The following is an 8,361-nucleotide window of genomic DNA, read 5'->3' as shown; positions in this document are numbered from 1 at the left end:
ATGAGGCAAAACATTTTATATCTTTGTGTCATTATATTAAGTTTCTTAAATAGAGGACCGGTATAAGCTGTAAAAGAAGATTTTGAAATTATGATACGTATTATTCTTTTTTGGAGCAATGTTAATTTAGTAAGATTTGATTGAAAAGATGATAGCATCTAAATTTTTTACGAGACTTATTGCATTAAAGTGGATACTAGAAAAACTTGTTTGAGTATCTACTGTGTTAAATTTACATGCAAATTGATTACAAAGAAAATAATTAGAAACGTTTGTGCAGTTTTTGTAGAAATTTTGGTCAGGATCTAGATCAAAGTTTCCTACAAAATTTGCAATAGACTCAAACACATCACATTTGAGTTCATTTAGTCGATTTCAATTATTGGTATTTCTGAAACTTAATTCGTAACAGTATTAGTAACTGGTGGGTTGCTCTTTGTATTATGAGTTGCTCTGAACAAACCATATCACATGATAACATAATAATATAGTCAATTCCAAAAATATAAATACCCAAGTGTTAATGATTTTATACCTACAAATAATAAAATGATACCAGTACACTGCATAAAATAAACGACCAAAAAGAAGGAACAAGTTAACGCCGCTCGGTAAAACCGACCGACAATGAGAACATGTTAAACATACATAGTAAGGTATTCAAAAATAACACATGTGCATATAATTATGCAAATTCTGTAGTTGTTTTCTGTCTTCATGATGAGAACACTGTTATGAACGTAAATCATGATCGGCATGTACCGGAACGAAAACAGCAAAAATATTAAAAGTTTATATTAGGCCTATAGTTAGTTAGTCAACAAAATATATTTGGGGAAAAGCTCAATAATAAACGCTCCAATATTACTCCCTGTAGGAAGTATGATTCAAAGTTGTGTAATTCGGCCATACAACCTTCCATTTATATACAGATTTCCGTTCCGAAAAAAACTGGTTTCTTACCTTCGTTATATGCTTTCTGCATTATTTTTCTGTATGATTTCTTTTTGGCAATATCTGCAGCAGGTAAGTCCTCAATTACGAACGTGTCACATTCCTTGAGTTGAGTTTAAGTGCGCTTTAACACGATACGTCGATCTGACCTGTAGACAAAACGACCGATTATATGTCGCGGTTTGTCAGCTGATGTTTTGGGTGGTTTTCCGGTACGGTGAGCCGCCTCAATGTCAGCGTCGGGATAGCCTAGTTTGTTGGTTATGAGATCTTGAATTTTTTCAGGGGTTGTTCACCCTTTTCTTCTGTAATACCACCAAATCTAAGGTTAAACCCACGGGAATGACGTTAAAGACTTACGATTTGTGTCTCCAGACGTTGTAATGACTGTAGAGTATTATCCATTGCTGTTGAAATATTTGCTATTTATTTGTCAGATCAACATTTTTTTTTTTAGATCACTTACTTATTCTGCAGTATAAGCTACAGATTTGTCAATATCTTTTTGAATAGATTCCATCTTATCCATCCTTCGTAATAATGTATCTTGATTTTTAAGTAGTACGTCAAGCCTACCTCGCATTTCTCCTGCGAGCTTTTGAATTTCCTGCCGAAGGTCAGTTAAGCCCTCACCTGGATCGATAGTAGATGCAGTAGGAGGGCTTTCAGAAACAGCTTGGTCAAATGTTAAACGTAAGTTAGATTTACGAGTTGATCGGGCTGCCATTTCCTATAATATTGTAATATGTTGAATCTTAAGTCGATTATTTCACGGCGATCGGATGACAATGGTTCAGGAATAGTGATTTTGATTCAATTTTGGCGGAGCTAACCTACATGACCTTCTATTTACTTGTCCACTAGTCCATTTAAGTTACAGTAAACAAAATATACCAGTAGACCTATTATGTCTTCTTTGGCACAGTACTCCTTGTTTGTTATTATTACCCTGGCTTTTCACGCTGCTGCTCTAGCCCGCTACGTCCCATTAGGACTACTCAATCAAAAGCTAAAGCAAGCAGCAGTTATAGTTCTAAGGACGACAGTTTTGCGAAAATGGAAACTCCACTATAATTTATTGATTCCAGCTGCTACAGTAGACCCAAAAAAGTCTGGGAAAAGAGTATATTAGGACAAGTCATGCTAAAATTACAAATCCCAAGCATTTTTGGTATATTCACTGTCAGATATTCATTGAATTATTATCAAAACAGTCCATAAAAGTTTGTGTTTGTAATAGGATACTTCACACTTGAAATATCTAGGGTGATGAAGTGACCCCCATACTTGACCTTAGCAATAAAATTAACTAAAGTGACTAAAATTGAGTATTCACTTCTGTAACAAAAAAATAATATTTATTCACATATAAAAAGAGAAAAGAAACCCCAAACCATTGTCTGACAGACAATTTAAGTATTTGTTGCTTTAAATTACATTTTTTTTCAGGTAAAATAACTATTATGTGACAATAAAATGACACATTCAAAAACATTTGAAATAAAAAATATTTTTCAATAAGCGAGCAGCGTTTTTTGTGAGAAATATTTCTTGTTTATTTATGTATTAACAACCATCTGGTAGAATTATTTGGCGTTTTTTGTTCATACCAGAAAAATCAGCAGAAATAAATTTTTGTTTGTTATTTAACAATAATAATATTTGTGTAACGTAAAATAACCTGATATGCTCTATTTGGTCACGTCATTAGTTCGTGTAATGTGCATGGGCAGATCAAATCTCACGTGAATGAAGTGACTAGTAATTTATCAGCAGATTTTTTTATCTAACTTTCTTCTTCCAGACGTGATTTATGGTGTGCACATGCCCAGTCCGAGTTTACAAATTCTCATTTCAGGTTTCGTAAGTAATTTTATTTATTTATTCGGTATATAAAAATATATTACAAAACGACAGTCAAGGATCGACTGAAATGAATTGTATTACAAATGACTAAAAATTAGTTAAAATTGCTATAAAAATAGAAACATCTTATTAAAATTAGATATCGTACCATAAAATTAAAAACATACATGAATAAAAAACCTTAAAACATTCACTTATTACATATCTAAAAAAGAGCTAGTGGTGCCTATTAATTATATCCACCATGGTGGGAACTGGAGACGACCTAAGTCTGCTGGTTTTACAATGAGGTACTTCTAGAAAGCGGTTGAATCTGAGAGACCGAGCTGGCTTATGAAGAGGGGGAAGTATTTCTCTAAACAGCTCGGATTTTAATAAGCCTTCCCCGCAGTGGTGGCGCCAGCGGGAGGTGGGGGCTACGGGGGCTCTAGCCCCCTCGTCGGGGAACCTAGCCCCCCCCCCCCGTACTTGTCGGGGAATATAATAATTTTATACAGTTAAAAACGTTCCCGTTCACTTCATATAGCTTCAGCGCCTAGAAAACCACGACGTTCCATTGACCGTGAGAGTACGTCAGAGGGCTATTATGCACTTTTATGCATTTGTTATGCGCGATTTGAACGTTTTGCGCAATTAGAAATTGCGCAAAAAAATCCTTGCGCAATTTGAAATTGCGCAAAGAATTCTTGCGCAATTTAAAATTGCGCAATTACAAATTGCGCAAGGAAATCTTTGCGCAATTTTAAATTGCGCTGCACAATTTGTAAATTGCGCAAGATAGTTCTTGCGCAATATGACACCTTTGCGCAATTTGAAAACGAACTGTAAATTTTCAAATTGCGCAACAAAATTCTACCAGACAATCGGTATTATAATATTAATAATTTATTGAAAACTAAATAACTCAAAATAAAACATAATAAATGCGAAGATAACATGTGTATAATAAATACATAACATTTATTATTACAATTAAATAATATTATCACTGTAACTTGAAATAAATCAAAATAAATGTAAAAATTAAGTTTTTAATATTAGTTTAAGCTAGGCCATGTAACCTAGTCAGTATCAGTAGTCCAGACCCTAGCTAGGCTAGAGTAGTATAGCCGGCCGCCCGCGCCGCGCCCGCCTGGTGGAACACCACCGCTTCGTTTTCCTTCGTCGGTTCTTCGACGGTATGCTAACTTATAACAATATTTGCACTACTTAAATAAGGAAATGCGATATTTATCTTTAATTTTGAATCATTCTTAGAAATTACTATAAAAATATGGGTGTGCATGATTTCACAATCTGTCGAAAAACCTTGCGCAATTTGCAGATTACTTGCGCAATTTAATACGTTGCTTGCGCAATTTGAAACACATGTTTCAATTCAAATTGCGCAAGGATTTTTTTTGCGCAATTTCAAATTGCGCAAATCGTTCAAATCGCGCATAACACATTCATAGTTGCCAGCGATCTAACTTACTACTAAACATTAGCTAGGTACGCACTTGTCTGGCGGTATCCCTTTGTACGAATCGTTCAACGTTGGGTCGAGACGCGTGATATCAAGTTCCATCCAGGGACCAAAATGTTTAGTTTACCGACGGTTACCGAAGGGAACACGGGTACTTTTTGTCGGGGAATATAATATACAGTAAAAAGCGTTCGCGTTCACTTCGTAGCTAGCTTCAGCGCCTAGAAAACCGCGACGTTTCATTGACCGTGAGAGTACGTCAGAGTGATATTATGCACTTTATAAATACCGTATGCATGCATTATTGCCAGCGATCTAACTTACTACTAAACAATAGCTAGGTACGCACTTGTCTGGCGGTATCCCTTTGTACGAATCGTTCAACGTTGGGTCGAGACGCGTGATATCATGTTCCATCCAGGGACCAAAATGTGTACTGTAGTTATTTTCCAGGCGAAGTTTACCGACGGTTACGTCGTGTACTGCGTCGACGTACGCTACACTACAGCAAAAACGAATTATGTTTATAGTTCGTATGTTCACCAATTTTTTAATTTACAAGTAACCTTCTGTACCGTGGGGCACCTAAAATAAATTTTTCATCCATTACTAAACAAAAAACATGCCATTTTCGCTTAGCCAACATCTTATTATAGCTAGTTATTACATTTGCAATGTCCTGTATGTCATGAATTTCTCACCACTCGGAAGTCCAGATGGTACGCACGCATACACTTGGGAGGAATAAACTTATTTCCCCGACTGAAAAAGGTCTACGCTTCTTGCGTATTTTAAGCCTCTAGGCCTGATGTTTCCAAAGTATAAAATGCAATTTTTTAAAGACCTGCAGCTCTAGTTTTAAACATTTTCTTAGCTCAGCCCCAACAATAAAGCTGGTCATATTTCGAAGTACAAGAAGTGCATTTTCCGGGACCTAACATCTCTATTTTTCAAACATTTCTTAGCTCAGTCACAACCATGATAGGGACTTATATATTTTGTTTCATGTTTTGAAGTATAATAAGTCCAATTTCCGGGACCTCCAACTCTATTTTTCTAAATTTTCTTTGAACTTTTATTTTTTGAATTGAAAAATATGGATTGAAACAGACATCGCGCATCGTTTTTTTGCACGCAGTATTTTATTTATGCATTATAAAAAATAGAAAAAATGGCTACCCTAAATCTGATTAAAATGACCTCAAATGACGCTAGAACGCGTTGCTTCCGGGGGATTCTCCCCCTGGACCCCCACCGGGGGCCCTTGGCGGCCCCCTGGCCCCCAGCCTAGTGATGCTCGCATAGCCCCCTCGTCGGGGAATGTAGCCCCCGCGTCGGGAAGATCCTGGCGCCACCCCTGCTTCCCCGAAAGACAACACAAGTTTGTTTCTTCTCTCAACAAGAGTAGGTAAACCAGTAACAGACAATGCATGATCATAGCACAAATAGTTGTTACCTAGCATAAATAGTTGTTACCTATCATGATACGCAATGCTCTATTTTGTACCTTTTCAATAGACTTGGACATGTCCTTAGGGTTCTAGGACACCTACCCCCTAGACAGTTACCCCCCGGATGTTTACCACCCGGAAAACTACCCCCTTAGGACAACTACCCCCCGGAAAACTACCCCCCGGACAACTACCCCCTTAGGACAACTACCCCCTTAGGACAACTACCCCCTTAGGATAACAACCCCCCGGACAACTACCCCCCGGACAACCACCCCCTTAGGACAACTACCCCCCTTAGGATAACTACCCCCCGGTCAACTACCCCTCGGTCAACTACCCCCCGGTCAACTACCCCCCGGTCAACTACCCCCCCCCCCCCATCCAAAAGTAGACAAATATATAGGACCGGTTTCTGTAAAAATGAAATCATCTGTTTTTAACGGGTGTTTCGAAACTAGAGACCCGAGACCAGAGACCTGACACGAGACCCAATACGAAAAGGGAGACCTATATTTGGGTCTCCCTTTTCGTATATTAGGGTCTCCCTTTTCGTATAGTGTGGTCTCTCTTTTCGTATAGTGGGGTCTCCCTTTTCTTATAGTGGGTCTCCCTTTTCTTATAGTGGGTCTCCCTTTTCGTATATTTGGGTTTCCCATTTTGTATATTTGGGTCTCCCTTTCGTATAATTGGGTCTCCCTTTTCGTATATTTAGGTCTCCCTTTTCGTATATTAGGGTCTCCCTTTTCGTATAGTGGGGTCTCCCTTTTCGTATAGTGGGGTCTCCCTTTTCGTATAGTGGGGTCTCCCTTTTCGTACGTGGGTCTCCCTTTTCGTATATTTAGGTCTCCCTTTTCGTATTGGGTCTCGGGTCTCTGGTCTCTGGTCTCGGGTCTCTAGTTTCGAAACACCCGTTTTTAACCGATTATTCTGTTTAACAGCACGCTAGACCCTAGATGTGCTAGATTTAAAGTACCGTATTTATTGAAAAAACGGCCTGGGCTGTTTATTGTTTAGGTGGTTTTTAGGTGGACATTTATTGGAAGAAAGTTGTTTATTCAATGGGAGGGGTATAATCTAATGGAAATAGACGCCGATTATTCCATATGATATTTCATGGGAGTGACATGGTCACCGTTTATTTGAGGGGAATTTATTTAAAGATCGACGTTTATTCGGTGAGTGAACATTGAGGCCAAATATCAAAAGTGATATTATTCTTCAAGTGTACAAAAATACATATATGACAAATTTGAGACAAAAATTAATTCTTTTAAGACCAGTGGTTATCGAAGCATTGTCCTGACGCAAAAATTATTATTATTATTAGCGAACCCAGTCTTTACAGTAAATACAGGGAGTACTATATAATACGTTCGACTATCCTATGATCATGTGTGACAATCTTCAGTTTATACCAGGCTATATTTATGTTCAATCTTTTACTTTTGTTTACAATAATGAATAGTAATTCGTCATTAAAATATAGTTATTAATTCCTATTATACACTGTTGCAGAGTCAGGTTGTTGAATGGTCTGGGTGGTTAGGGTGTTCTAAAGGGATAGTTTTCTGGGTGGTAATTGTCCGGGGGGTAATTGTCCGGGGGGTAATTGTCCGGGGGGTAATTGTTCCTAGGGGGTAATTGTCCGGGGGGTAGTTGTCCAGGGGGTAGTTGTCCTAAGGGGGTTGTTGTCCTAAGGGGGTAGTTGTCCGGGGGGTATTTGTCCGGGGGGTAGTTGTCCTAAAGGGGTAGTTGTCCTAAGGGGGTAGTGGTCCAGGTGGTGGTTGTCCGGGGGGTAGTTGTCCGGGGGGTAAATGTCCAGGGGGTGAATATCCGGATACGGTCCTTAGTGATAGCGCCATGCCAAACAGGGGCAGCATATTCTAAAATAGGTCTTATATACGCCATATAAACAGTCAACAGATCATTAATTAAGATTCCTGCTTTCTTCAAAATGCACATGGAAAATAAACGTCTAGAAGCTCTAGACACAATATTGTTAGTGTTAAGTTCCCATTTCAGGTCATTTTGAATGATTACACCAAGAAGCGTCATGTGATCAACTACTTGTAAAATTGAACCACTCAGACTAAAAGAAGGCGATATAATATCATCCGACTTGTCCTTAAGAAAATTGACAACCAAGATATGGCATTTGGAGGGTTTGGGTATCATATTTTTGGATGAACACCAAACACTCATCTAACAGTTGCATGGAATGCAAATCACCTTTGCGAACGACCTCCCCAAAGGTGAGGTCATCCACATATTTCCATCGTCTGCAGCAATCAACACAAGCATCGTTAATAAGTACTAGGAAAAGTACAGGGCCAAGCAATGTCCCCTGTGGGACACCACAAGTCAGTGACTTGGAAGATGACAAAATCCCAGCAAACTTGGTGTTGAGAGAACGGGAATTGAGAAACCTGCAGGCGATGGGAATTATGGACGACCTCACAGTCTCACACCCAGTTCAATCAACTTTATAATAATAACATTATGATCAACACGATCAAAAGCTTTAGTAAAGTCAGTGGCACATAGGTTAACATACGTATCCGGATATTCACCCCCTGGACATTTACCCCCCGGACAACTACCCCCCGGACAACCACCACCTGG

This window comes from Antedon mediterranea, chromosome 7 (assembly GCF_964355755.1).
Source record: "Antedon mediterranea chromosome 7, ecAntMedi1.1, whole genome shotgun sequence".
In the NCBI taxonomy this organism is placed as follows: Eukaryota; Metazoa; Echinodermata; class Crinoidea; order Comatulida; family Antedonidae; genus Antedon; species Antedon mediterranea.
This window is presented reverse-complemented; position numbering follows the sequence as displayed.